This window comes from Aulostomus chinensis, chromosome 1 (assembly GCF_037954235.1).
Source record: "Aulostomus chinensis isolate RoL2024-O1b breed Wild chromosome 1, RoL_Achi_v1.0, whole genome shotgun sequence".
Taxonomy (NCBI): Eukaryota; Metazoa; Chordata; class Actinopteri; order Syngnathiformes; family Aulostomidae; genus Aulostomus; species Aulostomus chinensis.
This window is the reverse complement of record NC_141320.1, coordinates 32,078,444-32,105,144: the sequence shown is the minus strand read 5'-3', so window position 1 is coordinate 32,105,144 and position 26,701 is coordinate 32,078,444. Positions and strand designations below refer to the sequence as shown.

General features: G+C 46.7%; 2 non-coding genes and 1 pseudogene across 2 annotated transcripts; all 3 read right to left on the bottom strand.

Annotated features, from left to right (window-relative positions):
- Positions 1–8,927: 8,927 nt before the first annotated feature.
- On the bottom strand, positions 8,928–8,999 carry trnaq-uug (transfer RNA glutamine (anticodon UUG)). Its single transcript has one exon. It is a non-coding gene; the product is annotated as a tRNA-Gln (tRNA).
- A 2,596-nt stretch (positions 9,000–11,595) lies between these two features.
- Positions 11,596–11,669, bottom strand: trnan-guu (transfer RNA asparagine (anticodon GUU)). Its single transcript has one exon. It is a non-coding gene; the product is annotated as a tRNA-Asn (tRNA).
- Positions 11,670–22,909: 11,240 nt separating this feature from the next.
- On the bottom strand, positions 22,910–23,679 carry LOC147271257 (uncharacterized; annotated as a pseudogene).
- Between the last annotated feature and the right edge of the window lie 3,022 nt (positions 23,680–26,701).

Here is a 26,701-nt window from a genome sequence, read left to right as displayed (position 1 = left end):
CAAAAGGAGGCTTGAATGATGAAAAGACAAAGAACAACAAAGGAACTCAAAGCACCAACAGAGGAGAAAAGACAAAGTAGCAAACAAAAGCCAAACTTCCACTGGAAACTTGGAGGAGCTGGAACAGGAGGGAGAGAACATGAGGCTGAGAACCCTGGAGAATGAGAGGTGGACAAATCCACCAGCGCAGCATCAGGAGAGCAAAGAAACCAGAAGGAGCTTTGAGGAGCTGCTGACATGCAGCCAGGGAGCGTCTGCCTGAGATGGGAGGAGCTGCTCATCCACCCTGATGGAGAAGCAGCCATCTTGCTCTTCTGACGCCGACCGGCAGAAGGAACAGAGGAGGTGAGGGGCCTCACGTTGTCATGGCAACATGGAAACATTCCACTCTATCAGTGGTGCCTCCATCAGACGCACTTTGTCTTTGTGAAGATCAAAGTGAAAGGAAAAAATAAAATAAAACAATGAAGGCTGCATGAACTGAGTGACACACTTGAGGATGACATCAGCGAAATGTGTGATGTCACACTGCTGAGTCGTGAGGTCACCACCAGAGAACAAATGAGTGATGAGATGCTGATTATTGACTCTCTACTTTAAATGATCTCACTCTCTTCCAGCTTGAAGAAGTTGGAGGATGAATGAAGTCAAGAACTGGAAAAATGTAGAACGTTCACGTCATTACATGTTGTTCTCCATTGGGTCACTAGGGGGCAGCACCTACCTGCAACTCCTGTGAGCCCTCAGTCTCTCCTCATTTTCAGGCTCCAACTAAAATGAAGCTTCAACTCTTCTGAATCCTCTCCACCTGCCAGATCTGTTTGAAACTTCCAGGTTTGATCAACATCCCAGTCTGAACACATCTACAGGTCAGTGGTGACCACAGCGCCACCTACTGGCAACAGGAAATGACAGATTTGACACTGAGATGTCCTCGTCACGGCGTGATGGAGAGTTCTGATGATTCATCAGCACAATCAAACTCTGAGAACTCCTCCCTGCATGGTTGATGAGGGTCAAAGTTCCCATGTGTCTCACTTCAGGTGGAGGACCAGAGATTTTAGGCTCACGTGAGTGGTTGATTCTAATGCAAGAATAACAGACCACAGACTAGTCAGTGAATAAAACTGCCGACTTCTTTATAGACAGAAAATGTCAGAAAAACAAAAACTATTGGTACCAAACCCTTTACATCCACACACATTCAATAAAGGAGTCTCCCTCCAACCAACAGACAGAAACCAGACCTCAGGAGAATCAGGTTATTGACCTCTTTTGAGTCTTATTTGAAGTTAACCCGACTTATTTGAGTTGAGCTTTAATTTGGTGGCTGGATTTCTATGATTGTTTGTTTACTTCACGGTGTCTATTTGAGTTTCCTCAGTCTAGGTTCTCATTTGATCTTGGTTCAGCCTATTTATGAGTTTTAGTTCTACGTTCCCTCTTCCTGTTGGTTTGTTTCACCGGCTCTATCCAAGCTTGAACTCCCTTTCAACAACCCACTCATGTAACACCGATTTGGCACACAATCAGGAAACGTGAACAAAACAAAGTTATAAAAATAAAACTCAGGGCCAAAGTATTTCAATTTACAACTCAATCTCACAAATCAATGATCAGAGTCTCTCCCGTTCATCACCAGTCTTTTCGTTCAGTCCGTTATCAGTCCAAAAGAAATTCAAGGTGTCTCTGTGAAACCTGTCAGTTCTGTCCTACCACAATCCCACCGTCAGGGTCAGTGTCACCTGGGTGGGTGAGGTTTGCAGCGCCATTTTCCACTCCGACTCTCTCTCTCCTGTGGGTGGCTCGCCATCTTTTCTCCACAGCGTCAGGTGTGTTTGCACACCAGTGATCCCGCCTTCAAAACCTGGCCAAATCCTCGTTCACAACGCAATCAACACAATCCAGAATCATGGACAGCAGTTGAGTCCAGTGTCTTCTCAAAAAATGAAGGGACCAAGGAGAAAACCTCAAAAGAGTCTGCTTTGTTTACTCTTCCTCCCAGTGTGGAGGGCCCCCACCAGGAAACACTGGAGCTAAAAACTAAGACTAAAAGAAGGTAGAATAGGAAAGAACAGAAATTACAATGATATTAAAATATCAGAATGACATAAAATATATATAAAATCTAAAAGTTTAAGAGCTAATAAAAAAGTAGAATAAAATAATTAAAAGACTAAAGTAACAATAAGATATCGTGATAAAATGAAAGGACAAGAGAGACTAAGTCAGTTAAAAGCTAAGCTAAAAAGGGGAGTCTTGAGCCTCCTTTTAAAACATCAACAGTCTCTGCGGTCCTCATGTTCTCTGGCAGGCTGTTCCAGAACTTTGGGCCATAATGGCTGGATGCAGCCTCCCCGTGGGTTTTAGTTCTGAGTCTTGGAACGACTAAAAGGCCGGTGCCAGAGGACCTCAGGGTCCGCGAAGGTTGATATGATAAAAGCAGTTCAGATAAATAAGGTGGGCCAAGACCATTAAGACACTTAAAAACTACTAAAAGAACCTTAAAGTTGATCCTGAAGCACACGGGGAGCCGATGCAGCGACTTTAAAACTGGTGTAATGAGCTCCCGCCCTCTGGTCCTCGTCAGCACACGTGCTGCAGAGTTCTGGAGTCATTGTAGATTGTAGATGGTTGTTTTGGGGAGACCAGAGAGCAGCAGGGCACTACAAGAATCTGAAGGACTGGAAATAAAAGCATGCATCAGCACCTCCGTGTTGGCCTGAGAGGAACGGGCGTCTCTGGCTCTGTTCTTAGTTATGTTCTTGACATGTGGAATGAAATTCAGCTCAGAGTCCAAAATGACACCCAGGTTCTTTACAGATTGTGAAGGTGATGTGATCCTTTGATGAGTTTAGGATCACTCAGAGATCAAAGACTGAAGCAGGAGATCAATGAACAGAATTCAGACATCAGAGACAGAATTCAGACATCAAAGACATCCCTGATGGAGGCTACACCCCCCCGACAGTTTCCATTTAAGTCGTAAGTTTTATTTGTACAGCGCCAAATCACAACAAATGTTATCTCATGACACTTCACAAGTAGAGCAGGTCCAGCGCCTCACTCCTTCAATGAGTTTCTTCTCCGCTTCAAGGACCCTGACACCCCCCCCCCCCAGCACCAGACTCACACCACCACCTGACGACACGCCCCTCAGTGTGACCACAGCAGACGTGAAGAAGACCTTTCAGGGAATCAACCCTCGCAAAGCTGCAGGCCCAGACTACTGCAACTCTCTCTTGTCAGGATGTCCTAAATAGGCAAGGCAAGGCAAGGCAAGGCAATTTTATTTGTATAGCCCGTTTTCACAAACAGTTTGTCTCAAAGGGCTTCACATGGCATCATAACAACATCCTCTGCCCTTAGACCCTCACATCGACTGAGGAAAAACTCCATAGAAAACCCTTTTAACAGGGAAAAATCTGAGAAACCTCAGGGTGAGCAACAGAGGAGGGATCCCTCACCCAGGACGGACAGACGTGCAGTAGATGTTGTTACGGACAAGAAAACAGTTTACAATACAAAATGTGGGAAACACGGAAATGTTAATAACAGCTGAAGAAGGAAGCTTCTGGTAGGGGAGGCAGGGAGAGCAAGCCAGCTTGATGGGGGACTGGATGGCAGACTTGTTCATGGAAGGGGAGCGCAGGCCGGTGTAACAGTAGGGAATAAGGGGGGGGGGGGGCGATGCAGGCGGCGGTTGGGGCTCCGGTGGATCTGTGGAAACACAGAGAGACTGCGAGACACCAAGGCAAAACTACAAAGTGCAACAAGTAAAATGTGCAGGGAGGAGAGGAGGAGAGAGGGGGAGAGGAGAGGAGAGGAGGGAAGGGCTCAATGTAACCTGATGTGTCCCCCAGCAGTCTAAGCCTATAGCAGCATAGCTATCAATGGTTCAGAGCTACCTGAACCAGTCCTAACTGAAGGCTCTGTCATAGAGGAAGGTCTTAAGCCTGGACTTAAACGTAGTTAAAGTGTCTGCCTCTCTGACCCATGGAGAGAGCTGGTTCCACAGTAAAGGAGCCCGGTAACTAAAAGCTCTACCTCCCAGTCTGTTTGTATTGATACTGGGAGTCACTAAAAGACCTGCATTCTGGGAGCGGAGTGCTCTGGTCGGACAGTAGGGACTAATGAGCTCTTTCAAATAGGATGGAGCTTTATCATTGAGAGCCTTATAAGTTAGCAGAAGGACTTTGAAGTCGATTCTAGATCCTACAGGAAGCCAGTGTAGAGAAGCTAAAGTGGGAGAGATGTGTTCTCTCTTCTTAACTCCCGTCAAAACCCTCGCTGCAGCGTTCTGGACCAGCTGGAGACTCTTTAGAGAGTATTTAGGACATCCTGACAAGAGAGAGTTGCAGTAGTCCAGCCGAGAAGTGATAAATGCATGCACCAGTTTTTCAGCATCACTCTGGGAAAGGATATTCCTAATCTTAGCGATACTTCGAAGATGGAAGAAGGCGGTCCTAGTCACATGCTTTATGTGGGAGCTGAAGGAAAGGTCCTGGTCAAAAATGACCCCAAGGTTCCTTGCAGTTGTACTCGAAGTTAGGGTGATGCCATCTAGAGTAGAGATCCGATTCATATACTCTCTAAAGAGTCTCCAGCTGGTCCAGAACGCTGCAGCGAGGGTTTTGACGGGAGTTAAGAAGAGAGAACACATTTCTCCCACTTTAGCTTCTCTCCACTGGCTTCCTGTAGGATCTAGAATCGACTTCAAAATCCTTCTGCTGACTTATAAGGCTCTCAATGATAAAGCTCCATCCTATTTGAAAGAAATCATTAGTCCCTACTGTCCGACCAGAGCACTCCGCTCCCAGAATGCAGGTCTTTTAGTGATTCCCAGTATCTCTAAAAACAGACTGGGAGGTAGAGCCTTTAGTTACCGGGCTCCTTTACTGTGGAACCAGCTCTCTCCATGGGTCAGAGAGGCAGACACTTTAACTACGTTTAAGTCCAGGCTTAAGACCTTCCTCTATGACAGAGCCTTCAGTTAGGACTGGTTCAGGTAGCTCTGAACCATTGATAGCTATGCTGCTACAGGCTTAGACTGCTGGGGGACACGTCAGGTTACATGGAGCCCTTCCCTCCTCTCCTCTCCTCTACCCCTCTCTCCTCCCTGCACATTTTTGGAACTGTCATTACCATTACTTGTTGCACTTTGTAGTTTGGCCTTGGTGTCTCGCAGTCTCTCTGTGTTTCCACAGATCCACCAGAGCCCCAACCGCCGCCTGCATCGCCCCCCCCCCCCTCTTATTCCCTATTGTCACACTGGCCTGCGCTCCCCTTCCATGAACCAGTCTGCCATCCAGTCCCCCATCAAGCTGGCTTGCTCTCCCTGCCTCCCCTTCCATGAACCAGTCTACCATCCAGTCTACCATCCAGTCCCCCATCAAGCTGGCTTGCGCTCCCTGCCTCCCCTTCCAGAAGCTTCCTTCTTCAGCTGTTATTAACATTTCCATGTTTCCCACATTCTGCATTGTAAACTGTTTTCTTGTCTGTAACAACATCTACTGCACGTCTGTCCGTCCTGGTGAGGGATCCCTCCTCTGTTGCTCACCATGAGGTTTCTCAGATTTTTCCCTGTTAAAAGGGTTTCTATGGAGTTTTTCCTCAGTCGATGTGAGGGTCTAAGGGCAGAGGATGTTGTTATGATGCCATGTGAAGCCCTTTGAGACAAACTGGTAGTGAAAACAGGCTCTACAAATAAAATTGCCTTGCCTTGCCTTGCCAGACAACATCCCAGGGTGAGGACTGAAGGACTGTGCACAACAGCTGTCCGAGGTGCTGGTGGACATCTTCAACACCTCACTGGCGCTGCCATCTGTCCCCACCTGCCTAAAGACTGCCACTATTGTCCCTGTCCCCAAGTGCTCCACAGTGACAGGCCTAAATGACTACCGACCCATTGCACTCACCCCAGTAGTCATGAAGTACTTTGAGAGGCTGGTCAAGGCCCACATAGAGGTCTCCATCAACGTCTCTGTGGACCCCCACCAGTATGCCTACAGGCAACACCGCTCCACTGATGACGCCATTTCACCAGTGGTCCACACAGCCCTCACCCATCTGGAGAGCAGGAACTCCTATGTCCACCTTCTCTTCCTGGACTTCTCCTCTGCCTTCAACACCATCATCCCACATGGGGGACCTGTTCAGTGGACCTGAGGACTGGTGACCTGTTCAGGGTGAACCCTGCTCTCACCAAATGTCACCCCCCCCCATAACCTTTAACAAATCAGTGGTATAGAAAATGGATGGAGTGACTGATTCACTGCAGAGGCACAGTGATGTTATTAATGGAGGAGTCTTTTCATTAAAGACTGAAGCTCCATACAAGACAGAGTCTGTAGATAAGAACATCACAACCTGGGAAGCTTTCACTTCTTTGGACAGACAGCTTTGATTTCAGGTTCTACCTCTGTAAAATTGAAAGTAAAGTAAATTGAGCACCTGTGAAGGTAAAACTGATGATGTCATGACTTGTTCAGTCCTCCAACGTTAAAGTCCAACAAGCTTTTGATTGGCTCTGATTCTCTGTGGCAAAATCCTACAAGAGGAAACAGAAAATCTTGAGGTTGTCTCACTTTTTTTTAAAGAAACTCAGCATAGGACAGTGATAGGATGCTTGTTTCCTTGGATGAAAAAGTCTGGTGCTCTCATCTTCTTCAACATTGACTTGTTCTATCAGGACAAGAGAATCTGAGCTTGGATGTCATTTAGCAGTCAAAGGCTTGTTAAACTGGTAAACATCAGCTGGTGTTCACTCTGATGATGTAGCGATGGTCTGGATTCTTCCTTCTGGAGCACCAAGCTGCTGGGAAGAAGCCTGATGATGTCAGAGTTGTGTTCAGTGGCTCCTGCTGGGTCCAATTCTGACAAATGGGCTCCAAAGAGTTCAGCTGTTTAAAAGGTCAGGGTTGCTGTTAGCAGAAGAGGTGGCCGAGTGGTTAAGGTGATGGACTGCTGATCCATTGTGCTCTGCATGCGTGGGTTCGAATCCCATCGTCGTTGCAGGAGACTTTGGTTTCTACCCCTAGATTATGGAATTGCTGTTGAGTCAACTTCCCTTTCACATCCTGACCAAAACAACTCTGACACCCAGAGCTCGCATGTGTCAATCACCTCTTTAGAAGGTCCCGCCCCCACAGAGCCATAAATCCTCCCATCAGTGAAGAAAACTGAAGACACCTCTTGGATGAGAGCTGAAGCGTCTTCAAGAAACCTGAAACAGTCCACTTGGAACGTTTAAATCATTCTACAATCCCACAGTTTCATTGAGCTTTTGTCCAAAGTGAGCACGATATATATATATACATATATACACGATATACATGTGATACACGTGCATGTATCACATGTATATAATATATATGTGACACTCTTTCATCTACTCATTAACCAAAAATACAGTCTAATACCAGTAAATTTGTGCAGAAGAAAACGTTATTTGTGCTGCTTCTTTATTTATTTATTAAGTTTAGTTAGTATTTTTTAATGTGTTTTCTTTCAAGTCACATTTTGTCCATTAACTTCATAATCAGAGTCGCCATCTCATCACATGACTAAAGTCTGGGTTCTGTATTGGTGGTAAAATATCCTTCCATGCCCCTCACTAGTTTGCACACAGAAAAGCATATTTTACTGGTTTCAGATCTCTTAGCTTGTTCTCTCTCTTAAAGCAGCTGTGGCAGCTTTCATTGTGTGATTCATTTTAAAATATAAAGTTGGAACAGAACCATTGGAATCAGATGTCAGGACATTTGAAGGAATGTAAATTTCCTGTTGAAATGTTGCAATGTGCAGCTGAGGCTCTCTGGCAGTGGCACCAGGAGCCACAATGGCAGAACCTGGACCCTCCTGGAGGAGAACCACAGGTGAGGGCCTTCTTGGCTCCAGATTGATGGAAATCAAGTGTCTGAGGCTGTTAGCAGCCATGAAGTTGATCTGGTTGGCACTGGTATTTGTTCTTGCTGCAGCTCAGGAGTGATTCAGGAGAAGAGTTTCAGAACAGCCAAGGTTGGGGACTGGAATTTTAAAGTTTCACCTGGAACCAAACAACCTTGGGAGGTAAAACCTCCAATCCTAGCCACTCAGATGCAGCAGCAGAAGAAGCTGTCATCTACCCTGACAGTCAGAGCATCAAGTCAAGAAAACATCAACCATCTTGTAGTTCCAAACCTTCACCTGTCAGATTCAGCTACTTCTGATTGTGGGACTTTAAATTTGAACACAAACAGTGTCTAGACGCACGATGGCCCAAAAACGGCCCGCATCCCGATTGCAGATCAGCACCACACCAGACCCAGGATTGGTCCAGTTCTGATTTTACTTCAGTATTTGGCACCTTCGGATGTTCGGACCGAATCCGGTTAGTTCCACACATTTTCATTTCACCTTGGATTTTGGAGCTTTCGTTAAAACCTGTATTTCATTTGTGGGCCACAACCGTCATGTTTGCACCACAGCCGGATCAGGTGTAGATGCCAGTGTAGTGGTTGGGGATATAGTCTCTGAGAATCCAACTTGACGGTCCTGCTAAGTGTTGTGATGCTCAAATGTTCTTTGAAATAGTTGGACCCTCAGCAGAGATGCTAGATTAGGAGTTGATGGGAGTTGTTGCAGATACCAGGGTCCAAAGTCCAGCTTGAACCTGGTTTGTGCAGTTATTTGTCAAGCTAGCAGCGATTCTTTCCTTTTCACATCGCCGTGTCTCCTGATGACTCAGGACCAGTTGATGTCCATTTACCTGTCATGGTGACAGAGAACTTTCTCCAGCTCAACCAGGACAAAACTGAGGTCTTAATTGAAGGTGGTGGCAGCGTTGTTAGGGCCTGAGCCTCCTCCCAACCAGCCACAGCCAAGTAGCAGGAGTTGGCCATAGAAAAATGCAATTCCTCTTTCGAAGTCCATCAGAGACCTGCTGAAGGCTCCACCGAGATTTGAACTCGGATCACTGGATTCAAAGTCCAGAGTGCTAACCATTACACCATGGAACCAGTCTAAAAAAAAAAAGACGTGTGAGAAAAATTATGGCGCTTATCATGTAGGCGGGACTACAGTGGTTGTCTGGTTTTAATTTTCACAAACATCCATCCATCCATTCATCCATTGTCTTCCGCTCATTCCTGTTAATGGTTGCAGGGGGGCTGGAGCCCAGCCCAGTGTCAACAGGCGAGAGGCAGGGTTCTCCCTGGACAGGTCACCAGTTCATCTCAGGGCCAACACATCGAGACAAACAACCATTCACACTCACATTCATACCTACGGTCAATTTAGAGCATCCAATTACCCTAGTCCCCAATTGCATGTCTTTGGATGGTGGGAAGAGGCCAGAGTACCTGGGGAGAACCCACGCAGGCATGGGGAGAACATGCAAACCCCACACAGAAAGATCCCGTGCCGGAGCCGGGGCTCAAACCCGGAACCTTCTTGCTGTGAGGTGACAGTGCTAACCACTTGATGGACTGGCGACCTGTCCAGGGTGTACCCTGCCTCTCGCCCGTTGATGCTTGGAAAGGATCCAGCCCCCCCCCCCCCGCAACCCTTAATGTAGGAATAAGTGGAAGACAATGAATGGATTGATGGATGGATGGAATTTGGACAAGCAGTTTTCCTTCGATTCCAAACATCATCGTCCAGCCTCCAACCAGAAGTCCATCAGTTATCATGGAAGCCACAAGTGGAGTCTGGATTCTTTTCTAGAATGTGACGGCAATGACAGTCCTGCCAAGTGACATCACTGACATGACTGGATGACTTCAGTCACATGACTGATGACTTCAGTCATGTGACTGGATGGCAGTGCAGATTACAATGTAGAGGTTGGGGAAATAGTCTCTGAGAATCCAGCTTGAACCCACGCCCTCCTTGTTCTTCAAAAACCCAAACAGCGACCATCAGTCTCCCTCAAATCCTGTACTTGGGTTCAATGTTGCTGTTCCATTTTGCAGCAGCAGGTGTCGCTGTGATACCAGGTTCAGTTCAAGATTCCCAACTCCAGCTCATGTTGGTGACCTCAGTGGCAGGTAAAATGGTGCTTCAGTGGATCATGTGATCAACTCATGTGTGTCCTCACTGCTCCTCAGGTCTGTCAAATGTTCTGTAAAATAGTTGGACCCAGCAGAGCTGCTAGATTAGGAGTTGATGGAGTCGTTGCAGATACCAGGGTCCAAAGTCCAGCTTGAACCTGGTTTGTGCAGTTCTTTGTCAAGCTAGCAGCCATTCTTTTCACTGCCAAGCTAAAGTGACTTCTGTCAACAAAGGTCAACATACAAAAGGACATTTCTACCGGCAGTTCAAGATTTTGATCAAACTCTTTTTTCAGAGCTGGAACCTTCCTCTTGTGTCAGCTTTCTGTTTCCATCTCTATGGTAACGGTCGGTTTTGACCCACGTCTTCAATCAGCTGTAAAAAAAAACAAAACAAAACTAAAAACAATTTTCTATCCTCCAAGTTGTTTCCATCTCTTGGTGACCTTGTCAGGCTTCCTTATCCATGGAAATATTGGTTGATTGATTGATTGTGTGTGTTTAGATTCATGTGTGTCACTTCTGTGTGTTCTTTCCAGAGATGTTTCCTGCAGTTGAAGCACAATCCATTTGTCCTGCTGTCCTGACTGCTTGGGCAGTCCTGACCCTCTTTCTTCTGGAATCAGGTCCTGAGTGGGGTTGTGGCTGTGGCTGTTCTGGTTGGTGTTGAGGCAGGGCTACTGAGGAGGATGCTGTTGCACTCTTGGTGGATGTGGGTCCACAACACAAATGCATTCTATGCAGACACATCAAGGATGGTCTTTGTTGTGTTGTTGTGCAGGTCGATGGGAAAACAAGGCTGATGAGAGTCCCTGAAGCTCCCATGACTGGGAGAGGAGCTGCTGGCAGTGTTGCTGACAGTGCACTTCTGACTTCAGGTTTGGCTCTGATTGTTGCTTTATCATCCTATTTTGATAACTGGTCCAGACAACAACAAAAATCTCCTGGAGAATCAAACTCCAGCCTCTGCTCCAACTGGACTTGGGACTTCAAATGACCCCCATTAAAAGCCTGCCTGCATCCCCATTCACTGACTGTTGTGCTGTGAGTCTCCTGGACAAACATGGCAGGACCCTCTTGATCTCCAGGAGTTTCAGAGGAGCAGCTCTTTTAAAATGGGTTCTGGCTCCATTCAGGTTCAGAGAGCTGAGACTAAAATCACACATGAATGAAAGAGGGAACCCAACAAAACAAGTCAGCGTGAAAGAGGAGCAGATTTTAAAACTCCTCATCATTTCCACCTCCAGGAGTGAAGCCTCCCGGCCAGCTCCAGCTGGCAGAGCTCTCACTCATTTCTCCACCACCTCGCTAACCTGAGCTGGAGCATCTCAGAACCAAACAGTGACCCCCTTCATTCCAGAGCCGACTCCACAAACTCTGAGCCCCCACTTTACCCACAGCCAGCAGGCCTCCTCAACACTGCATGACACACGACGACTAAATTAAACACTGACGCGTCTCATCCAGAGATCTGTCACATGAGTCTGCTGTGGAGGGTCAGTCTATCCGTCCACATTCAGATCATTAACACAGCGACTCCTAAGCACCAGTAGAGCCTGTTCATCGTCCCTGGGTGGGCTCGAACCACCAGCCTCTCGGTTAACAGCCGAGCGCACTGACCAATTGCGCCACAGAGACTCTGAGGCACCTGCTTTTCATGAAGAGTTTTCAGGCTAAATTCAGTGTGTGAGGTCCACACTGCACATTTGAGGGACCATGAAGGACAGAGGAGAGTCTGACTGTCATGGTGAAAGCCTTCAGCACTAGAACTGAAACAGCCCCACCATCTGAACCTCCCCAGACCAAACAGGCTTCATCAGAAACAGACCCCCCTCCTAGAACATCCAGAGATCATCAGTCTGATTCATAGAACATGGCAAACAATCAAGAACTTGTTATTGTTTGATCAGAAGCTGAAACAATGTTTCTATGTTTGTCTGTTCTGGTCTGAATGAAAGAGGAGGTTTTCTTGGTCATGTGACGTGGATGAGAGTTCAACTAGAACTTCTTGATTCAACAGGATTTGAGTTTGTTGGGATTTTGTCAAAGCCACCAACCAAACCTCTGAGTGGTGCAGATGTCTGCTGCCTCCTCAGAGCAGACTGGAGCTCAGCCTCACTCACCTGTGGGAGCCCCAGCAGAGCCACGGTGTGATGGAGCTTCAGTTTAGGCTCCAAGGTCCTGGATTGAATTGGTGTTTTGTGTGTTTTTAGGCCTCCTGGCACCGATGAATGAATGAACCATTGTTCCAGAGGTAGCTGGTGTCAGGTCAGTCCCTGTTTCTACAAGACCTCCTGCTGCAGAGCCACATTGGGAAACATCCAACATCCATTTTCGTCCACTTATTATTATCTTATTATCTGTTAAGGTTCATGGGGGGGTGGAGCCTATCCCAGCAGCCTTCAGGTGAGAGGCGGGGTTCACCCTGGACAGGTCACCAGTCCATCACAGGACCAACACATAGAGACAGACAACCATTCACACTCACAGTCACACCTACAGTCAGTTTAGAGTATCAATCAGCCTCGTCCCCTCTTGATGTCTTTGGACTGTGGGAGGAAGCTGGAGTACCAGAGTGAACCCACACAGGAACAGGGAGAACATGGAGACTCCATACAGAAAGATCCTGTGCTGGAGCCAGGACTGGAACCTGGAACCTTCTTGCTGTGAGGAGACAGTGCTGACCACTGCACCACCGTGCTGGATTTTCTGTAACATCAAGTACATCTGAACTGGCACTTGACAGTGACAGCAGGAGAACAAAACTCCCAGTGTGTCATCAACATTTCCTGTCAAATCAATGATAGAAGCTGTTGAATTTCTGTATCAGAACAAGGAGAAAGGAGCCCCAATGAAAGAGTGATGGTTCTTGATTCTGATTTTGTTCTTCACTCCTACACCAGAGAGTGAAAGTGTGGGCTGGCTGGGAGCAACTGCCTGCTTCAGAGTGGGAGGAGCCTCAGGACTTTCCAGTGAGAGCTGCAAACTTCCACCAGCGCCCAGTGCCAGCAGGTCTTCATGATGGAGCTGAGAAGAACACAACAACACCAGAGCACTGGAGAGGAGCACAACACTTCTTTGCTTCCTTGTCATTCTCATGTCTGTCTGTCCATCTGGAGCTGGGGGGAGGAGCTTCACATGTTTTTCTTTTTTAAAAAAGGGAATGACATGACTTCCTCTGTATGTTAGAATATGAACGACTAAAAATGTTCATCCACAGATTAAAGTTACAAATTAATTTTCAAGTAGAAAACTCTTCCCTCTTCAATCCTGTCACTCAGTGTTGTAAACTGTTTCAAACAAATTCTACTGTTCAACAGTTCAAGTGTTTCTAATGAAGCTGAATGTTCTCCTCTACTTTCCTCAATTGTGTTTCTTTCATGTTCTCCTGACATCAAAGAAAGAATTCTAGGTACAAATAAAGACACCATCAAAGCCCTGATGACATCATCATCAATTCTGACTTTGATCTGTGTCTGTCCAGCTTGTCCTGAGTGGATCCAACAGTTTCCCATGGGTGACTCTGTCATGGTCTCTCTCCTGCTGTCTCCAACTCTCAGAGTGCTACTACTGGTTTCTCTCCATCGTCCCTGTTGCTCGGCAGAGCACTGGTGAGGACTGAGGCCAGTGATGTCATCACCTCCAGCTGAGACCTGCCAGGTGATCCTGCTTCATTCGACTCTGCTGCCTCTGCCACTGCCCTGACTGGTGAGGCTGACAGCAGGTTCTCTCTCATCTAAACTCTCTGTTTACAATGGAGGCTGAAATCCTTGTGATTGGTGGTTCAATCATCAGGTCTGTTGAACTCCCAGGTGCCATCACCTGCTGTCTTCCTGGTGCCAAAGTTGTGGTTATTATTGAACGTCTCCAGGACTCATCGATCTCCACCCCTCAGCTCACATCCTGATTATACGGGTGTGTGTGAATGACATCACAAAGAGGCAGCCAATCATACTTCATGACCAGCTTGAGTCTCTTGCTAGTTCAAATCAGAGTCTGGGTAAATTCTGTGTTTTTTCTGGCTCCATCTCTGCTCCTTCCAGAAGCAGGGAGCATTTCAGCCTCTTTCCAGTCTGCATGAATGCTGAAAGGCTTCTGTACTGTTTGGCTTTGCTGTTCCCTGCAGCTTGGACATCAGATTAGAACAAACCACACTCACTAACTCACCTGTTCTTAACCACTGAGAGCTGATTGGGTTAAACATGGAAAAATACTGACTCACTACGAGGATGTTCTCCTGCCCTGTGTGGGTGGAGCCAAGAGAGTAAAAAGACTGTGAGACCCAGAAATCAGGGCTTCAACGACTCCATCAACTCCTAATCTAGCAGCTCTGCTGGGTCCAACTATTTTACAGAACATTTGACAGACCTGAGGAGCAGTGAGGAAACACATGAGTTGATCACATGATCCACTGAAGCACCATTTTACCCTGCCACTGAGGTCACCAATATGAGCTGGAGTTGGGACTCTTGAACTGAACCTGGGATCACAGCGACACCTACTGCTGCAAAATGGAACAGCAACATTGAACCAAGTACAGGATTGGAGGGAGACTGATGGTCGCTGTTTGGGTTTTTCAAAAACAAGGAGGGCGTGGCTTCAAGCTGGATTCTCAGAGACTATTTCCCCAACCTCTACATTGGTATCTACACTGTCATCCAGTCATGTGACTGAAGTCATCCAGTCACATGACTGAAGTCATCCAGTCATGTCAGTGATGTCACTCTGCAGGACTGTCACTGCCATCACATTCTAGAAAAGAATCCAGACTCCACATTCATGGGGCAGTTTTGGTCTTTAAAGACTTCACAGTTCCAAGAGATTTAGTCTGGCTCAAGATCTTCAGATCAACCCAGGACAGAAGGCTATGACTCCATTGGATTGTATCGTTGGAGCATTCAGAGATCTGGTGGATCTCAGTAGGAGCTGTATTTATCCACTGAATGATCCTGGTCAATGTGATCCTGCTCCTCCATCTCTCAGGCCGACAGAGCAGGAGGACCTGACTGAGAAGAAAGCTGCCCTTGAGCAGCTTCAGTCTCTGAGTGACAACACACAGGCAGAAAACCAGAATTTGAGGGAACAAGTTTCTACTCTTGAACGTGAGAATAAAAGAGCAATCCAGGAGCTCCAGAACCTCACTGCTGTGGTGGCCAACCTCAAAATGGACCAGGACAAGAACCAGACTCAGATAGAAGATCTGAACGCAACAGTCCACAGTCTTCAGTGTGAGGGGAGGAAGGTTGATCGAGAGAACAATGAGCTCAGAAAAGAGCTGACCCACGTTCAGTCTCTGAGGGAGAGTGAACAGGTGGAGATGAAATGTCTTGAGGAAGACCTGACTGAGAAGAAAAGTGCACTTGATCAGCTTCAGTCTCTGTGTGACAAGAGATGGACAGAAAACCAGAATTTGTGGGGACAGGTTTCTAGTCTTGGACAAGAGAAGATTATTGCATATCAGCTGGTAGAGAACATGTCTGCCATGGTGGGCAACCTTGAATCTGTGAGGGAGGAGAACCAGACTCAGATCAGAGACCTGAACACACAAGTCCACAATCTTCAGCTTGAGGTGAAGATGGTTTGCAAGGAGAAGTGTGACCTCAAGTGTGAGCTCAACTCCATCCAGGCAGAGAAGAACAAAATGAGAGAAGAACTCACTGAGAAGAAGACGACTCTTGAACAGCTGAGGTCCCAGAGTGAGGAGAGACAGGCAGAAAATGGATGTTTGAGGAGACGAGTTTCTACTGCATCTCAGGAGACAGAGACGTTCACTGCAGAGTTGGCCCACCTTGAATCAAGGAAGGACCAGGACCCCACAAAGACTGGCAGTCTGAACGGTGAAGTTCAGAGTCTTCTATGTGCAGTGAGAACACAAAAGAAGAAAAGGAACAGTGCTCAGAGGGAAATCCTGGGAAATCTTCATGATTTAAAAAGCTGTTTGAAAGAGGAAAATCATGACCTTCAAGTGAAGGTCCAGCAAACTTCTGAAGAGCAAAAAGACTCTCCCCCACCTCCAGCCAGAGAAGAGCAAGCAGACTCTCCCCTACGTCCAGCCAGAGAAGAGCAAACAGACTCTCCCCTACGTCCTGCCAGAGAAGAGCAAACAGACTCTCCTCTACGTCCAGCCAGAGAAGAGCAAGCAGATGCTCTCATATGTTCTTCTGCAGGGGAGCAATGGGATTCTGCTGCATGCCCTGTGACTGAAAAGCAGAATGATGGGGGCACCCTGGAGACTGGACCTGCTACGGGTCAAACCAGAGGTCTACTGAGCTGTGTGACATCTGGTGTAGAAGATGCTCTGTTTATGTTCATCGTTTTTTCTTTGTGTGCTTTTCCTCAACTTTGTTTTCTTTGTTTGTTATATATGATGATACCTTGATCACCACAGCAGTTGATCCCAGCTTGATCAGCTGAGTGCTTTGCAGTCTAAAGCACTTTAGTGACACCTGTGGGGTCCCTTATCCTCCCTGACCACAGGGATTCAGCCTCACTGAAGGAGAGGGAACCTTCCAGGTTGCAGCTCCTAGACTCTGGAACGCTCTCCCACTGGACACGAGGACGCTGAGGACGCCTTCAGAAAGAAGCTAAAGACCCATTTGTTTAGTAATATTATTGTTCATGATGGAATCGTCCCTCTGTACCTGCCCACACAGGTCAAGAGGTCAAATGATTCCCTGTTTAAAACAGCTCTTTCATCACATGGATGTGCATCCCAACAGTCAGAGCTCACAGATGCTCCTATTCCCTCCAGTGGGAGGCACTAGGAGTGACTGATGAGGGTCAGGGGGGTCAGGCTAGTCCAGATAGTGGGTCTGTATGAGGTTGTTAGGGAGGGATAAGGTAGTGGCAGAGTTCAGGCTGTAGTTGTGCTCCAACAGTTGAGACAGGGCAGGACAAAAATGACCTCCTGATGGCGTTAGGAGTGATTCTTACAAGAACCAATCAATAAAAGTGGGTGGTGACCTGCTCATGTGACGCTTGTGTTGATGATTACTGGGTCTCCTCCATGCTCATTTATCATGAATGAATCCCTCTGAGTAAAACACCTGATGACTCCTGAGTTGTTTCACAAAATGTGTGTGTGTGTGTGTGTGTGTGTGTGTGTGTGTGTGCGTGTGTGTGTGTGTGTGTGTGTGTGTGTGTGGGCAATAACTACAATCATTAATCAATTGGATACATTGACAGTGGAAGTTCAGGTTTCCTGTAATTCAGTTTGCAGACAACACAGAAAACTGCCCCTGACCCCTCCCCTCATTCTGGAGGCTTTAACATGAAAATGAAAATGCTGAGAGACACAAATGCAAATCAGGGTATCTGACCAGAGGTGACATATTTTTTAATGCTTTTCTTGTTATATTTGTTATATATGTTCTGTATGTTTATATTTGTTATGGTTGTTTTGGAGTTGATGGTTATTATCTCTGTTTCTTGTGTCTTTGTCTTTGTCGTCCTCCCATTCGTCTGTCCTGGATTTTTGACCTTGGTTGCAGGAAGCGTGTGACCTCAAGTCCTTTTTCTGTGTAGCTGAACGTAGAGCCTTGCTTCATTGTGCTCGCTAAAGTGTGATCCTCCCTGCTAATTCCTTATTTCATTGACTAATTACCCACCAAAAATAAATACCTACTTGCTTTATTTGGCTGAAGTTTAAAAGACCATCATTCTGGTAGCAACAGTCTTTCTGCCTTGTAAACACGCTAAGCTAACGATGGCTTCTCCCTCTTGTTCTCCTCTCTCCTGCTCAGGGTGCCACATGTTTTGTTCCTCCTCTGCCTCCTTTAGTGATACTGATAAGTGTGTTAAATGTAGTTTTTTGTTGTGTTGGAGGTGAGTCTTTGCGATGTTGAATTGGACCTGCAGCGGCTCTGCACCAAAAGCTGCGAGAGCTAGCCAGCCCTCACTAGCTGGTGCAGACCACCTTAGCTTAGCTCCTAGCTTAGGCCCAACTAGCGCTCCCCCAGCAGCTCCCAAGCATCTGGGAGAGCGCCAAGAAAAGTTGGGCCTAAGCTAGGATGTGCTTGCTCATGAAGAATTGTTGGGTGTAAATTCATTTAGGGAGTGTTGAACTGGACCTGTTCTACTTGTAAAGTGTAACTTTTGTTGTTATTTGGTGCTTTACAGGGTGATGACTTGACTTCATTGCAGCTTTGACCTGAGCAGGTGTTCATCCTCATCTCAGTAACAGGGGACACTTCATCACACCAGTGGACAAACATCAGCATTCATCACCCAGCAGCTCCTCTGATTATGCATGTGGATGTATTACTGAGTTGGTGAAGTAGTCTGGAATCATGTATCTATTTAGTCAGGTTAAGTTGTTGAGATGGTGCTGGTTTGATGTAAATATTGATTGTAGAGCATGGTTGTGGTCTCACCTCCACTCTATGGGCCATCCATCGTCATCTTCTGCTTATTCCTTACTAGTAAGGGTCACGGGGGGGGGGGGCTGGAGCCTATCCCAGCATCTACGGGCGATAGGCGGGGTTCACCCTGGACAGGTCGCCAGTCCATCACAGGGCCAACACACAGAGACTACCAACCATTCACACTCACATTCACACCTACGGTCAATTTAGAGATTCCAATCAGCCTCGTCCCCAAATTGCATGTCTTTGGACAGTGGGAGGAAGCTGGAGTACCCGGAGAGAACCCACGCAGGGATGGGGAGAACATGCAGACTCACACAGAAAGATTCTGCGCCCGAGCTGGGACTCAAACCCGGAACCTTCTTGCTGTGAGGGCACAGTGCTAACCACTGCACCACCGTGCAGGCCCGCTATGGGCTGGTCTGTCTAATTTCCTGCAGCCAGGAGGGAATTAAAGGCAGTCAGGGGTTTTTAATGTAAGTTGATGGTGTCTCATGCAATCTCTTTCAATACTCCAGTGGTGGCTTAAGTGAAGAAAAACATGGGTTAGTTAGTAGGACTGTGTGTGTGTGTGTGTGTGTGTGTGTGTGTGTGTGTGTGGTGTGTGTGTGTGTGTGTGTGTTTCCATGCAGACTTTCCCTTGTGAAACCCGATTTGATTTGGAAACCATCTCATCTAAAGCTCCTCTCCAAAAACCCTCTTCTGCAACTTTGTACCCAAGTTGTCTCCTCACCAGGCACCACAGTATCCAGTAGGTTCAGTTCAAACAGTCATCAGTGATTAATGTTCATGTTCAATGATGAGGTTTTGATTTATTCTTCTAGAATCATCTGAACAAACCCTCCTCAACACAGTGAAGCCTTCATCTGACAGGAGGAGTTTCTTTTCCCAGTGATTCCACTGACAGTGAAAAGCTTCGTTCATCAGACTGGTCTGATAGGATCAACTACTGGTTGCTCTGGAGTGGAAACAGCAACCTGTCAGGAAACATTAGCCAGATCAAAGCCAAGATTAAAGAAAGAGCCTCCAGATCAAAGTCAGAATTGATGATGATGATGTCATCAGGGGGCTTTGATAGTGTATTTATTTGTACCTAGAATTCTGTCTTTGATCTCAGGAGGACATGAAAGAAACCCAATTGAGGAAAGCAGAGGAGAACATTCAGCTTCATTAGAAACACTTGAACTGTTGAACAGTAGAATTTGTTTGAAACAGTTTACAACACTGAGTGACAGGATTGAAGAGGGAAGGTTTTTGTATTTCCAGTTTAATTCTAACTTTAAACTGGGCATGAACATTTTTAGTCGTTCATATTCTAACATACAGAGGAAGTCATGACATTCCCTTCTTTTTAACCTGTCCTGTTCAGGAAATGGAAATGGAAATTTAGCTGCTATGTTGAATCAGAAAAACCTTTTGAAGTCTACTTTTGCTTCAGTCAGAAAGTGGACTGTTGTTAACTCTCACAATGGTTGGTGATTGTGGAGGAAGACAAAATCCTCATGAACCTCTTTTTAACAGACACACATTTCTAAAGATGCAGGTTCATTTTATTTTTCTTCTTTTAGCATAGGATGGTTTTGATCCATCGACCTCTGGGTTCTGGGCCCAGCACGCTTCCTCTGCGCCACTCTGCTCTACCATTGACTGAACAGTCCTTGTTTTAGGAGAGCATTATCTGTCTTTGTCTCTGCCCTGCTCTCCTGCTCTCTTTCCCCCCAATCGGTCAAAGCAGAAGGCCGTCCCCACTGATCCTGGATCTGCTCCACATTCCTGCCTGTTAAAAGGAAGGTTTTCATCGCCACTGTTGCAGGATGTGTTTGCTGGTGGAGAATTGTTGGTGTAGATTCATTGAAGCAGTTTGGTGCTGGACCTGCTCTACGAGTAAAGAGTCATGAGAGAACTTTTGTAGTGACTTGACTTGACTTGACACACACACACACACACACACACACACATACACACACACACACACACACACACACACACACACACACACACAATCCTAAACAGGATAAGTGGAAGAAAATGGATGGATGGATGTTTCCCAGTGTGGCTCTGCAGCAGGAGGTCTTGTAGAAACAGGGACTGACCTGACACCAGCTCCCTCTGGAACAATGGTTCATTCATTCATCGGTGCCAGGAGGCCTAGAAACACACAAAACACCACTTCAATCCAGGACCTTGGAGCCTAAACTGAAGCTCCATCACACCGTGGCTCTGCTGGGGCTCCCACAGGTGAGTGAGGCTGAGCTCCAGTCTGCTCTGAGGAGGCAGCAGACATCTGCACCACTCAGAGGTTTGGTTGGTGGCTTTGACAAAATCCCAACACACTAAAATCCTGTTGAATCAGGAAATTCTAGTTGAACTCTCATCCACGTCACATGACCAAGAAAACCTCCTCTTTCATTCAGACCAGAACAGACAAACATAGAAACATTGACACCACAGGTGGGCACCGTCAACTTAAAGCACGTTAAAATGGCAAAATATTAGGCCATGCATGCATTTATTATGCAAAATATTGAATATTTTATTGATAATAAGGATTTCAAGAAACTTTCTAAAACCAGGCCACCCTGTGCCGTGTGCTAGCCTATGGAAACAAACAGACCCAGGATCAGATATAGAGGTTCAGGTTCTGGATGGTTCTGGTTGGTTCCTGCAGTAAAAGGCATATATATCCAAGTGTGTGTGTGTGTGTGTGTGTGTGTGTGTGTGTGTATGCATGTGCACCATAAATGACCAATTAGTAGCAAAATCGATGTGGACCCCGGGCGTTTAAAAGAGACCAGGCGTCTCTTGGTAACAGGCTTTTATTTTGGCACTGGCCAGCACTGGGCCACTATTATTATTTTTTTAGCAATAGGTATACAAGGTATAACAATATACTGAAGTACTTTAAAGAACAGTAGTGCAAATATCAAGATTGTCCAGAGAACACTTTACACAAGAACACTTTATTAGGAAGAAAAGGGGCGTGACAACTTGAGGCCCGTATCCTTCCACTTCCACGACAGTCTCATGAGGCCAAAATAGCAGATCTACACATTCACAATGACGCGTTACCACCTTGTAGATCTTTTTTTTTGCATGGAACCGTGAGCTTGAAGATTTGCTGTCTGCGGTGCACTGACATCATGAGACATAAATTACTGGTCAGTTAAAATAAATTGCAACATCTTACATGAAACCAAGTTAAGATAACATTAATCTCAAATAACGGCCCCCAGGCGTTTAAACGAACCTGGCGTTTATTTGAGACAGGCGTCTACTTTACAAAATGAGGTCGGACCCTTGGCCATCAAATGAGACCCGGCGGAACTTTGACACCAGGCTGTTAATGGGTCAGTTAGGGTTGATGAAGGTTGATAACATCCACTCCAAATAGTCAAACACAGGGGTGAGGATACAAGCAGAGCCTCTACATGGAAACAAAAGCACTGACAACTTTAAAACTGTACAGTGAGTTAAGAAAAATACTCTCTTTAAACCTTTTTATTAACGGTCCTCATAAACTTGTCTATTAATAAACTTTCTATTCTTCTGTTAACTTTAAGTTCACTGTTCAGTAACTGGATGGATGACAACAACAGAGATGCCTGTTCTGAGTTGAGTCATTTGGAGGTTGATCTCATGGTAGATAAAACTGCAGGCTCACTGCTGCAGAAGCTTGCTTTTTCCTTTGTTTGGTGACGCATTTCCTTTGTTTGGCAGGAGTTCAGGGTGAAGGGAAGTAGACCCAAATGAAGAGGAGGGTAAGGAGGGTGCACAAAAGAGGTTTGTTAAAGAGACTGGAGACTGGAGACTGGAGACTTGAGACTGGAGACTGGAGACTTGAGACTGGAGACTGGAGGCGAGAGACCAGGGAAACCTGGAGGCTTGAGACTAGCAGCTCGTGACTGGAGACTTGTGGCTTGTGATTGGCGGCTGTCACAATGCTTGACGTAGACTTTGACATCACAACACAGCAGTACAATAAACACCACCACACTACCGACTCCATCGGTCCTTTAAAAAGAAGATCATTAAACAACAGAGAACAGCTCTGTGGTAGAATTCAACACTTGGCAACTAAACAAGAGACAGAAATGTCTTAAAATACATAAGAAGGTCCTCAGTAGAGCCAGAGCCGCTTCAGTAAACACAGAAACTGCTGCTAAACCAGATATTTCTTTAGACCAGTTTTATCAAATTAACAGTTCAGAACTTCATTCAATGATGACCTCATCAAAACCTTCATCCTGTCTCTTAGATTGTTTCCTACTAGGCTGCTTCAGGAAGTCTTCCCTCAGTGAGCACCTCTTTATTCAATCTGATTCCTCTGTCTGTAGTAACAGGACATGAACCACAGTCCTTGAAGGTAGCTGTCATTAAACCACTGCTTCAGAAGCCTCCTCTAGACCCCGAGGTTCTAGCCAACTATGGACTGATAGCTAACCTCCCCTCCTCTCTAAAATCCTGGAGAAAGCAGCTGTGTTGCAGCAGGTATCTGGAGGGTCGGGGGCTGTTCATTCAGCCGTACCTGCACCTCGCTCTCTTGTCATGCTTCAAAGCCACAGCATGGCAAAGTGTTTTCTCCCCAGTATGGGTTCTCATGTGTCTTTCAAGACTTCCCTTAACTGAGAATTTTTTGCAACAAACTGAGCAGGGGAATGATTTCTCCCCAGTGTGTGCTCTCATGTGTGATTCTAGATTTGCCTTATTTGACAATCTTGTGCCACAAACTGAGAAGGGAATGGTTTCTCCCCAGTGTGCGTTCTCATGTGTTTTTTCAGACATCCCTTTTCTGAAAACCTTTTGCCACAAACTGAGCAAGGGAATGGTTTCTCCCCAGTGTGTCTTCTCATGTGTGATTCTCGATTTGCCTTATATGAGAATCTTGTGCCACAAAATGAGCAGGGGAATGGTTTCTCCCCAGTGTGCGTTCTCATGTGTTTTTTCAGACACCCCTTCTCTGAAAACCTTTTCCCACAAACTGTGCAGGGAAACGGTTTGTCCCCAGTGTGTGTTCTCATGTGATTTTTCAGACTTCCCTTTACTGAAAAACTTCTGCCACAAACTGAGCAAGGGAATGGTTTCTCCCCGGTATGTCTTCTCATGTGTGATCCTAGATTTGATTTCACTGAAAATCTTGTGCCACAAATTGAGCAGGGGAATGGTTTCTCCCCAGTGTGCGTTCTCATGTGTGATTTCAAATATCCCTTTTCTGAAAACCTTTTGCCACAAACTGAGCAGGGAAACAGTTTCTCTCCAGTGTGTGTTCTCATGTGTCTTTTCAGACATACCTTTTCTGAAAACCTTTTGCCACAAACTGAGCAGGGGAACGGTTTCTCCCCAGTATGTGATCTTATGTGTATGACCAAACTCCTTCTGGAATCAAAACCTTTGCTGCATGTTGAGCACCTAAAGGGACGCCCATCCTCACTGACTTCTGTCTGACATTCAGAAGGACCAAAGTTCACGTTCCTGATGATCTCTGATTCTCTTCCAGTCTTTACTTTTTGCTCTTTTGAGCTGCAATGACTCACTTCCTGTCCTGGGCTCAGTTTCTGAAGCAAATTCCTCCTTGAGCCAAAGGGTTCCTTGTGCTCAGAGGTGGCCGTGTTATCAGGTCTGACCCAATCATCCTCACTGACTTCAGTCTCAGCTTCAGAAGAGTCTGACATCTGGTCTTCAGTCTGGGGTTGTACAAGTGGATCTGGATCTACCTTGCTGGCTGATTCTGGTTCTGGTCCTCCACTCTCTTCTCCATCAGCTTCTGTTTTCAGAGGATGAACTGGGCTACTGCTCAGAGACTCTTCTTTCAAGTTCTCCTCAGTTAGACTCTGATGAAGCTGTGGGAACTGAGGTTTCTCTTCGTTCCCTTCACTCTTCACAGGGACCAGAGTGAAGGGGAACGTGGTGATATCAGCCTCCTCCTGCCCTTGAAGCTGCCCTCCCTCCTCACTGGTCCAGAGCTCCTCCCACTCCTCTTTAATGTGGGGGGGGCTCTGGGTCCTGCAGCTCAGGGGGAACCTCTTCTTTAATCACCAGCAGCTGCTCCACATCTGCAGGACACAAACAGCAACATCAGAAATCTCTTCATTTGACTCTGAAACAGCGGAGCAACAGACAGAAACAGAAATCAACTCAATGAAAAGAGACGTCCTGCTACTGAGGACCAGTCAGCAAACTGGGAATAGAAACGCTGGCTTCAGATGCTTGGATCAACGTTGTGTCACCCAGGTCAAAGGTCAAAGGTCCCCTCTGCTGAATGGTTTTGTCCATTCATGATCACATCTGCTAGTCAGAAATTTCATTTCTAGAATGAGACCCTGTAGGAGAATGAGAGTTCAGTCCCTAGAACCAGAGGGAACCTGTACCGATGCTAAACATGTCAGCCCACCTACACTCACAGCCAGGGAGGTGCTGGCCACTGGGAGAAGTGGAATGATTCCCCAATGGCCGGTCCAGCCCAGGCCAACCGGGCAGTGGAGAAAAAAAGGTTGTTTTTAATGGGCTGATATAATTTCCAGTCTACAGGATCATCTTTTAACAAGGTAGCACCGTAGCAGCCTACAGAAGAACGACACAAGGACACCAACATGCACAGCATGCTGGGCCAGCCTGTCACACACGACTCAGTTAGCAGGAGTTAGCAACACAGTGTGAATGTCCCCTCAGCTTGGTCTTGTCTTGGTTCAGTCCAATGGTAACATGCTTCTGATGCCTGTCAATGGGAGTGTTCTTAACATTGACCACTGACAGTGACTCACACCTCAGGTTCCAGCCCTGGAATGACGATTCCTGAGATCCACTGATGCGTCAGGTCTTTGTTTCTTTCACTTCATGATCCTCATGGCGCCATCAAAAAATAACAACACAAAAAACACCTACACAGGAAATACTTAGCTCTCTGGCACACATAACGTCTGGACCAATATTAATATTAATATTTATATATAAAAAAGAATAAATGGCACACAAACAAGCAACCGGCGGTGCTCCCACGCCCCGGGTGCCTCCCTGAATTTTAACTACATTCTAGTCATCCACACCATCACATCTACACTCCCACGCACAACACACACCCTGCACCCATGTTGGGATGGGGGGGCAGCTGGGGCGGGGAGTGGGTCCATTGCTGCCCCTTTTGCTAACTGCACCAGCGCGGGCATGGGTTGGCCTGTGGCCTGGGGGGGGGGTTCCTGGGGCTCCCTGTGTTCAGGGGGTTTCTGGGTGCCCTGGTGGTTTGGTCCTGACCTGCCTGCTATCCTGGACTGGGGGTGTGATGTTCTGGTCCCCCACATCAGCTACAGTCAGCTACCCACCGCATTCAAGACAAACTGTAGCACACACACACACACACACACACACACATCTGGTCTCAAAATACACGCCTCTCTGGTTACAAAGACAGGTCAGTGAGAGTTTTTCTCGACTGATAACTTCTGTTGTTCTGTGTTGTAGAACTGTAATACTCTGAGAAGAAATACCTGCTGGCTCTACTCTCTCTCTCTCTCTCTGGTCTATTTTTATAGTTCGTCACTTGGTGACCAGTAGAATTTCCGATCGAACTCTCGATAAATCTCTGTTGTTATTGTTGTTACTGGTTTTTGTTTGTTTGTTTTTCTCCTATTGTTGCCCCCCCCCCCCTTGTCCTCCCTGTCCTGTCCCTGCTCTCTCTTCCTGTTCTCTCCTGTCCTCAGTCCGGTAGCTTCATCAATGAACCAACACATTCCTAATAAAGTTCAACCCAGATGGTGATAGGAGGAGTTTATCAGGTTCCTCCTTAGCAGAGTAGAACTGCTTCAGTCCAACATGGCACCAGGAACATGGATGCTGCTGCTGAACAGGACAGGTTAAAAACTACAAAAGAAGGCTGGACAACAATCCACAGAAAAACTAGTTTACCCTTTGATTTTGACCTTTGAATTTTTACATTTTACCTTTCAGACGTTCACACACAACCCGGAAATGGCTTTTTATACCTAAAATCCCCTAAAATGCTCTCTGAGGGCCTCTGCAGCTCCACTTCCTGGACTGAATTCTGGGCCCAGCAGGTCCCTGCGGGGACTCACCTGCTCTGTCCAGCCTGACTCGGGGCTTCAGCACGGCATCGAGCAGCAACCTCTGCCGGCGGTTCTCCCGCTCGTACTCCGCCACGGTTTCCTCCAGCAGAGCCACGATCTGCTCCGCGGCCGCCGCCAGCCGCTCGGTGAGCAGCGCTCTCAGCACCGGGACTCCAGCCGCTGAGTCTCCTTCTCCCAGCTGCAGCAGGAAGTCTTCAGCGGCGGCGGGGATCCGCTCCTGGACCGACACCCG